General features: G+C 53.2%; 1 non-coding gene across 1 annotated transcript; it reads left to right on the top strand.

The window, feature by feature from the left end:
- The first annotated feature begins 396 nt into the window (after positions 1-396).
- On the top strand, positions 397-468 carry TRNAQ-UUG (transfer RNA glutamine (anticodon UUG)). The gene has a single exon. It is a non-coding gene; the product is annotated as a tRNA-Gln (tRNA).
- Positions 469-8,926: the final 8,458 nt, after the last annotated feature.

Raw genomic sequence — 8,926 nt, 5'->3', positions numbered from 1 at the left:
CTCCTAGGGCCCCGGCCGCGGAAATAAATAAATAAAGCCAGCACGCCGCGCCGCCTGCGCGCGCCCGGACCCGGGCTCCGGGGGTGGGGCCGGGGGCCCGGCCCGGCCTCCGCGACCCCCGAGGCCACCGCGGCCGCGCGGCCCCCGCCGGCCGCCGTCCTGGGCGCGGCGCGGGACCCCCGAGCGGGCCGGGGAGCGCGGCGGCGTGCGGAGACCGGCCCGAGCGGGAGCGCCGGGAACGCGGGCGGCCGGGGCTGCTGCGGGGCGCCCGCCCGGCGGCCGGGGGCGCGGGGGCCGGGGCCAAGCGGACCTCGGCGGCCGCTGGCGGGAGGCGGCGGCGCCCGCCCGCCTGCGAGGCGGCTTGACAAGACTCGCGGCCGCCTAAAGCTGCCAGCGGGTCCCATGGTGTAATGGTTAGCACTCTGGACTTTGAATCCAGCGATCCGAGTTCAAATCTCGGTGGGACCTCACCAAACCTTTTTGGCTCCGCGAGCCCCGTTTTGGGCACCGTTGCCTGTCGTGGCCACCCGCCGGCCGTGCCCGTGGCCCCCGCTGACCCAGCCGGCCGCGGGTTAGGGTCCCTCCCCCTCGCTCCTCGCGCTTTCGTTTCAGTGCCGCCCCGGGGCTCGCAATGCGCATGCGCGGGAGCCGGGCGGGCCCGGGGCCGCGGACGCGGGAGCGGGAACGCGGGGACGCCCGGGCTCGCTCGGGGGCTGCTGGGGTCCAGGCGGCGGGGAGGCCTGTTCCCTTCTGGCCGAGATGCGCGGGGCGCTCGGTCCCGGCCCTCCCGCGAGCCGGGCACGCCGTGACCCGCCGGGGCCAGCCGCACGGGAAGAAGGAATGACAGACGGGTGCGGGGAAGGGGACTTGCGGGGTGTCGGTGCACCTGTGGGTCCGTCAGACTCGGCTGTCCGGTGCCGAGGCAGACGGATGCCTGCTTGTGACTCTCAGCAAAGCAACGACCAAATAATAATAATAATAATAATAACAATAACAATAATAATTCCCTTAGTGAAGTTCTTAGGCCGGCCAGCTGGCCCCGCCGCGGCCTCTCAACCTGCGTATGGGGAACGTCATCGCTGGGAGCATGGGGGACCTCCGTGGGGGTTCGGCGACAGGGGGTGTCTCTTATTGGCTAGTCCGGGACACGACCCGCTTTTGGGGTGCTGACCAGGTGCACGGGATTTGCCGGAAAGGGTGTCCCCCTGGGACCGGGAGGAAGGGTGTGCCAGCCCTGTTGTCATCTTTGGGTTGGTATCCGGGGTTTTGAGGGCTGTCTGTCCCTCTGGGATAAGTGACGAGGGAGCCAGGTGACGCATGAACATCTCCCTACAGGGTGATTGGCACTGTGCTTTTAGTCCCCACCTCTTGGGAGGGTGCCATGGAAACAGAGGAGCCCAGCGCTGTCTCTCCCCTGAGCACCCCTCCCCCCCCACCCTCTGCAGACTGCCAACATCTGAATGGGTTAGAGGATGAGCAATCCCAGTCTCAAAAATATCTAGGCAGGAGAGGTGGAAGGACTTGCTGTGCCAGACACGGAAGCTTATCATTAACTCCAAACTAGAGGAGTTCAGCTCAGGCATCTTGTATCCTCTGTCACACCCAGCAGGTGTGATCAGAGACAAAGCCTTCCCCAGGAGCAGAGTTCAGGGTACCTGGTAGCTGATTTAGGACAAAGCACAATAGAGGGAAAGGAATCTACTTTTCAACGACTTGTTCTGGGACAATGCAGATCCATTCAACTTCTACTGAACACAGCCGTAAATTCCATGTGGGTTAGAGTTTCTTCCTCTTTGCTCTTGGGTCACACCCTGTAGTGCTCAGGGGTTACTCCTGACTGTGGCTGTACAACTAGATGGTGCTCAGGGGACTATATGGGATGCTAGGGATCAAACCTGGGTTGGCCACATACAAGGCAAACGCCCTACCCATTGTACTATCACTCAGGCCTGAATTAGAGTTTCTTTAGGTGAAAAGGAAAGCAAGAAAGACAATCTAGGAGACTAGCCTCTGGACTTTGGGTGGATAAAGTCTTCATCAAAACATTAGAAGGGGGACTGGGGCGATAACACAGCGGGTAGGGCATTTGCCTTGCATGTTGCCAACCAGGATACGAGTCCCAGCATCCCATATGGTCCCCTGAGCACCACCAGGAGTCATTCCTGAGTGCAGATGCACAGAGTAACCCGTGTGTTTCACCGGGTGTGACCCCACAAAAAAAAAAGTATTAAGCATAATGCAGACCCACAAATATAAATTCCTTACACAGATATAACCAAATATTGCATACTGTTCAGCTCAGCCTAGATGGTAGAACTCTGAAACAAAGTAGGGAAGTGATGCACGTGCAAGTGAGGTAACCAGTAGTGTTCCCTTTAGGGAAGATACAGAGACTCCCCCAACGGGGGAGGGAAAGGCCCCCAGCAGTGTCTGGGGGCAAGTGGTACTGTTCTAGCTCTTTTTTCCTTTGGGGACAGTACCAGGACTCAGACCCAGGGCCTCACACACGTTCCACGACTGAACCCCAGCCCCTGTCTTTCTCCCTTATTTTTTTTAAACTGTTAACAATTTATTAAATCGAGGCACATAATGCGTGGTGCCAATGCAAAATGAAAATGTGGGGCCCCTGTTCAAAGCTGGGCAAGAATTCAAAGCTGGTGACATTAACCCTAGCACAGGTTCTTAAGGCAGTTTGTAAAGCAGTAGCCACCTCTGTCTGCCCCACTCTGTCTGTCCTTCTCTCCAGGCCCCAGCTTCCCTGAGACTTCCTCCTGACTTCCTTTTCTTCGGAGCCCCAGAAGCTCACCCCTGTCCTTGCTCCAAACGGTTTCTTTCTCTGAGGGGCCCCAGGAGAGGGCGTTTCCCAGCAGGTACCACCCTACGAACATGCCTGTTCCTGAAAAGTGGCCAGCAGAGGGCGCCAGGACCGCCAGCAAAGACAGGTGTATCTCGGTCTCCGTCTCTTCCTCTGCAGACATTTTAGGATGTCCATTCATCCAACTTGTAAAACTTAATTTAAAAACTTAATTTAATTTAAATTCTAATGACAATATCCAGGAAGTGTCCAATGTTTGGGGTTAGAGGCAGTGCAGAGGTTGCCCTGCCTAGAGGTTGTGCTTGCCTTGTGTGGCACTGACCCCAAGAAGTTCCTGGTATCACCTGGCTTGGTGTGGGCTCCCCCCCTCCCACCAAAAGAAAAATAAGAAAGAAAGTTAAAAAAAAAAAAAGAACAACAACTGGATCCCTGCCCTCAAGGGGATTACAAATTTTTTCCCTTTTCATTTTTTAAGCTAGTGTGATGATTCATCCATTATGTAAATGAACCGGGGCTTAAAATCTTTACTGATTCATGGAAAAGTAGTGTAAAATGAAAATAGGCTATGTGGACACAAAAGTAAGTGGAATTCAACTAAAGAAAGGTTTATATATGTACATATATATATATATAAAATGTAGGGATACTGCTATTTATTCAGCCATTGATTAAGCTGATTGAATTGGGCATGAACTCCACGTTACTTTTTAAATTTTAATTAATTAATTTACTTGTTTGTTTTTATTTTTTTATTTTTTGAGTCACACCTGGTGATGCACAGGGATTACTCCTGGCTCATGCACTCAGGAATTACTCCTGGTGGTGCTCAGGGGACCATATGGGATGCTGGGAATCGAACCTGGGTTGGCCATGTGCAAGGCAAACATCCTACCCGCTGTGCTATCGCTCCAGCCCCTACTTAAATTTTTTTTTTAATTTTATAAGTTAGTTCACAATGTTTGATTACATTGAATATTCAAACACCTATCCCACCCCATTAAACCTTCCCACCACCAAATTCGGGATGTTTCCATCCCAAACCCCAATCTCTGTCCCAAAACACAACTGAAGTAATATACTTCGTATTGTCTGTTATGAAGAGCTGCTGAACATGCTTACAAAAAGTGTTCATATAGGAAACAGGGTGAAGATTGTTCTATTTTGGAAGGAGTCATTAAGACATTCTATAGGATATCACTAACATATTGTTAAAGTTTGGGTGATGTGAGCTTTGGTATATATATCTGAAAGTATGTATATATGCATATATATATATATATATATATTTCCCTCTATGAGTTGTTGCCTTTTCTGAAGCCCATCAAATGTGGTGTGGTAATTATGGAGAATGGGTAGGGAGTGTTTTATGATGTGTCAAAGCGGCCATGCAGTCCAAGAATATGTTAACTCATATGTGAGGTGAGGCTCGAGCGCATGGGCAGCGGTCTTGGCGCTGGGGGCAGTCTGTGAGTGTGACTGCCAAGCTACTGGAAAACTGGGGACCTGGTGGGAGGAGGCCCAGTCCTGTTCCAAGCAGGACTGGGGCTCTCAGTCACGGGTTCCCGCCTACCTCTGCGGTACAGGACCTAATTGCATCTTTTGATCTCTATTGAGATTTATGGGTCCCTGAAATTAGGTCAATAAGTGAGCTTATATGGCTGAGCCAGAGGTGGTTTGTGGATATGTCTCCCACAAACTTAACTTTTGGCCGTTTTATTTCTTGGTGAACTTGGCCCCAAGTTGTTGGGGTCTGACCAAAAGCACAGCAGTAATTTTGGGGTATCTGGAAGTCTGAAGGCTCCATCAGGCTGCTGATGCACTCGCCCCAACAGGTGCAGGTTGACCTGCTGTTGGCACCATACCCCCTTCAACTAGAGAAAGTTTTTTAAAAGAAATCCAGAGTTAGAGAGAGAACGTAACAGGCCCAGTGAGTTCAGGAGATCCAGGTTTGATCCCTGACTCTGCATGGTCTCTGAGCCCCCAAGTGTGGCCCCCAAACTAAAATAATACTATACATCCAGACAATAGTATGGGGGTTAAAGTGCTTGCTTTGCACACAGCAGATCTGGGTTCAATCCCAGACACCACATATAATCCCCTGAGCCATTGCCACAAGTGACCCCCCACTTAGCACCAACCCAGGAATAAGCCCTGAGCACAGGTGAATGTGGCCCTGAAACCACAGCAACCCAGAGACCCAGATAAAAAAATGACAAGGAATTTCTACCATTTGTATAAAATGGGGCCATGGTTCACATGAAGGGCCAGTATGTGCCCAAAAGATCCCAAAAAGCCACCTGAGAAGTGGGAACGTTGGTTTTACTGGGGGGATTGACAGGGAGAGGACAAGGAGGGATTGTTGTCTTTTTTGATTCAGAACCACCATGCTCGGTACCTGGGGTGACACTGGGGTCTCACCTGTCTGGCATGCATTGCCACTGACCATGGCACCATGGAACCCAGAGCCCCCCACTCTCAAGGCCAGAACTCAGCACCCCTCTGTCTCCACTGCTGAGATGGTCTCGGTTGCACTGACCCATCCTCACTCACCGGAGAGCCCGGGCATGCTCCCTGGCAGCCGTGCTTCACCCCGGGCACGTCCATAGAATCAGCTACTTAAGACGGCCCCCGAGGGGCTGGAGCAATAGCACAGCGGGTAGGGCGTTTGCCTTGCACGCGGCCGACCCAGGTTCGATTCCCAGCATCCCATATGGTCCCCTGAGCACCGCCAGGGGTGATTCCTGAGTGCAGAGCCAGGAGTAACCCTTGTGCATCGCCGGGTGTGACGCAAAAAAAAAAAAAAAAAAAAAAAAAAAAGACGGCCCCAAGAAGCTGCTCCAGCCATGCGACAGCAGGGCAGGGGAACTAGGAGAGGGTCCTAGTTAGGACCCTACCCTGGCCAGGTGCGGTGGGCTGGAGGAGCTGTGGGGGGGGGGGGCATGAGGCTACAGGGCCAAGCAGGGCTCCATGGGCTGCTGGAAAGGCCTGGGTGTTAAACCCTAAGTTCCTGACTTGACCTTAAAGGGTGCGGAAATCGGAAAGGAAGGCCACTGAGAGGAAGACACCTGCTGGTTCTGAGTGGTCAGGCGAGCCCTGAGCCTGGCCTCTGGCCTCTCTCTCTCTCTCTCTCTCTCTCTCTCTCTCTCTCTCTCTCTCTCCCTCTCTTTCTCTCTCTCTGTCTCTCTCTCCTCTCTCTGTCTCTCTCTGTCTCTCTCTCTCTCTCTGTGTCTCTCTCTCTCTCCCCCCCCTCTCCCTTCTCTCTCTCTCTCTCTCTCTCTCTCTCTGCCCCCTCCTGCCCCAGCCCCCACCCGTCTGTTTTCACACCTCTCTGATGAGTCACCCCCCAGCTCATTTCTGTGGTGGCAGAGAATAAGAAAGGCAGCAGAACAGGAAGATGAGACACTCCTGGCCCAGTGAGTTACCTCCCTCTCCCCAGCTCTCACCCCTCCCCCCCACCTTGTGGCAGTTGCTGTTGTGATGGGGGTGTCCCCCTGTGCACACACTGGTCGCAGTGTTACACTCTTGGCTGATCACACACTCTGTGGGGACACTGGGGATCCCAATGTCAGTGCATCTGGGATGACACTGGGGTACCAGGGAGGGAAGGCTGAGCTCCAAGTCAGCAGGGGGCTGTGTCTCACTGAGCACTCCCGGGCCCGACCCAAGCTGCTTCTACCCTCAGGAATGGCAGAGGTAGAACAGGGAGGGGGATTACTTGCAGCTTTTCTGGTGGTGCTGGGGATCAAACCCAGAGCCACATAGGCATGCCTAGGGTCACATCCTTGGGTCACTTCTCTGACCCTAAGCCCCACCTTAAAACGTGTTCCTTCCCAGGGAAGTTCCAGGAGAAGTGTTTCTCCAGGCCTCTGTCTCCTGACGATAAAAATGTGCTCGGGAAGGATTGAGAGAGAGAGGAGAATATTTTTTTTTTGGACCACACCCAGCTCGGTGCTCAGGGATCATTCCTGGTGGGGCTGGAAGGACCATATGGGATTCCAGGAATCAAACCCAGGTCGCTGTGTGCAAGGCAAATGACGTCCCCGAAGTGCTATCCCTCCTTCCCAGGGAGAACATTTTTATTTTTTTTTATTATTATTATTTTTTAATTCTTTCCATTTTTCTTTATTTGAGAATATAATTTTTGAATTCCTTTATGGAGTTTTCCAAGGGGCCTGGGAGCCACTCTCTATTATACTTGGCCCACTGTGCCTGGTTGTTGAGTGCTAGGACCCAAGGTTGTAGTGCAGGTTCATACAACTATTACCACCCTAGCATTCAGGGAACACGAAGACAACACTCATTGTCTTGGAGGGTTTGGTGGCACCCGGCTTCAAACTGGGATCCTGTACGTGCAAAGCATGTGCCCCTGACCCCTGTGCTACCTCTTCAGTCCAGGATTTTTTGGTTTTATTTATTTAATTATTTATTTATTTTGCTTTTGGGGTCACACCCGACGATACACAAGGGTTACTCCTGGTTATGCACTCAGGAACCACTCCTGGCGGTGCTCAGGGGACCATATGGGATGCTGGGAATCAAACTCGGGTGAGCCACATGTAAGGAAAAGCCCTACCCACTGTGCTAGCACTCCAGCCCCTTGTTTTATTTTTATAGAGCTTTGTTATATAGAAGACACTTGGTTGATTGTTTTTTTTTTTCTGGGGTTTCTGGAGTTTTATTAGAAGATTTGCTTCCTCTGCTAATTCTTTAACTTTTTTTTTTTTATAATTTATTTATTTTTAATTAGAGAATCACCGTGAGGGTACAGTTACAGATTTATACACTTTTGTGCTTATACTTCCCTCATACAAAGTTCGGGAACCCATCCCTTCACCAGTGCCCATTCTCCACCACCCTTAAACCCGGCGTCCCTCCCACCCTCCCCACTCCCATCTCCCCCCCACCCCACCCTGCCACTGTGGCAGGGCATTCCCTTCTGTTCTCTCTCTCTAATTAGCTGTTGTGGTTTGCAATAAAGGTGTTGAGTGGCCGCTGTGCTCAGTCTCTAGCCCTCATTCAGCCCGCAACTCCCTTCCCCCACATGGCCTTCGACTACAATGTAGTTGGTGATCGCTTCTCTGAGTTGCCCTTTCCCCGGAACGTGAGGCCAGCCGCGAAGCCATGGGGTCAACCTCCTGGTACTTATTTCTACGGTTCTTGGGTATTAGAGGGAGAACATTTTTAAATGATGAACATTCCTAGAGGCTCCGAGGTCAGGCAGAGTCATCACCACCGGCCGAAGGACCACGATACCCAGCAGAGAAGATCCAGTACTGCCCCACCATGACCTGGCGGCTGCCGGTGGGGAGGGGGGGTGCGTGGGGGGATGCCTGATCCACTAGGAGGATTTCAAGCTGCATTCCCGGAGCTGAGCCCCGTATTAACGTCAGCTCTTGTCTTCCCCTCACCCCAAAGCCCAAGGGTCCTGTGGTGGGAGGCGGGTGCGTGTGGGGTGTGGAAGGAAGAGGCTACAGAAGTTGGAACTGGGGAGAGATTCAGCCGGGCGCAGGAGATCAGGAGTCCAGAGCGTGGCCTTTGCCCCTCTCTCCTCCGGCTCCCGCCCTGGCATCATGTGAGGGCTCAGGCTAATCAGAATTTCACTTCTCCATCTCTGGCTGGCAGCCTCCTCTCGCCTGCCCTCTCCTGTTCCTTTCCCAGCTCTTCCTCCCGGAAGTTGTGTTTCAGACTCTGCCCTCTCTCTCTCTCAGCGGGACCCAGCTGACGTGGGCTCACCGGTGGCGTCTGTCTCAGCGACTGTCCCTCAAAGAGCAGAATGCAGAGGAGGGAGGAGCAGCCCGGGGGACCAACTCTTCTATAGTCACCTGCTGGGGTGGCTTCCAGTGGGTGCCACCAGCGTCCACTCAGCTCACCCTGATGGTTTCCATCTTGCGGACACACGTCTCCAAGGCCCAAAACTACCTCCTGATGGGCTCTCGGGCTCCCGACTCCTTATCCAGCTCCTCGGTTCTTGGCCATGTCTCCAGTTCACTTCCTGGGTGCCCGGGTCATGTGACTCCCATGGCCCAGGGAGGGCCCTGACACTTAGTGCTCCTGGGAAGCGATTCAGGTTCTGACCAGATGATTCGAGACCAGGAGCCCTGAGCCCCTTCA

The sequence above is a fragment of the Sorex araneus genome, chromosome 3, assembly GCF_027595985.1.
Source record: "Sorex araneus isolate mSorAra2 chromosome 3, mSorAra2.pri, whole genome shotgun sequence".
Classification (NCBI taxonomy): domain Eukaryota; kingdom Metazoa; phylum Chordata; class Mammalia; order Eulipotyphla; family Soricidae; genus Sorex; species Sorex araneus.
This window is presented reverse-complemented; position numbering and strand designations above follow the sequence as displayed.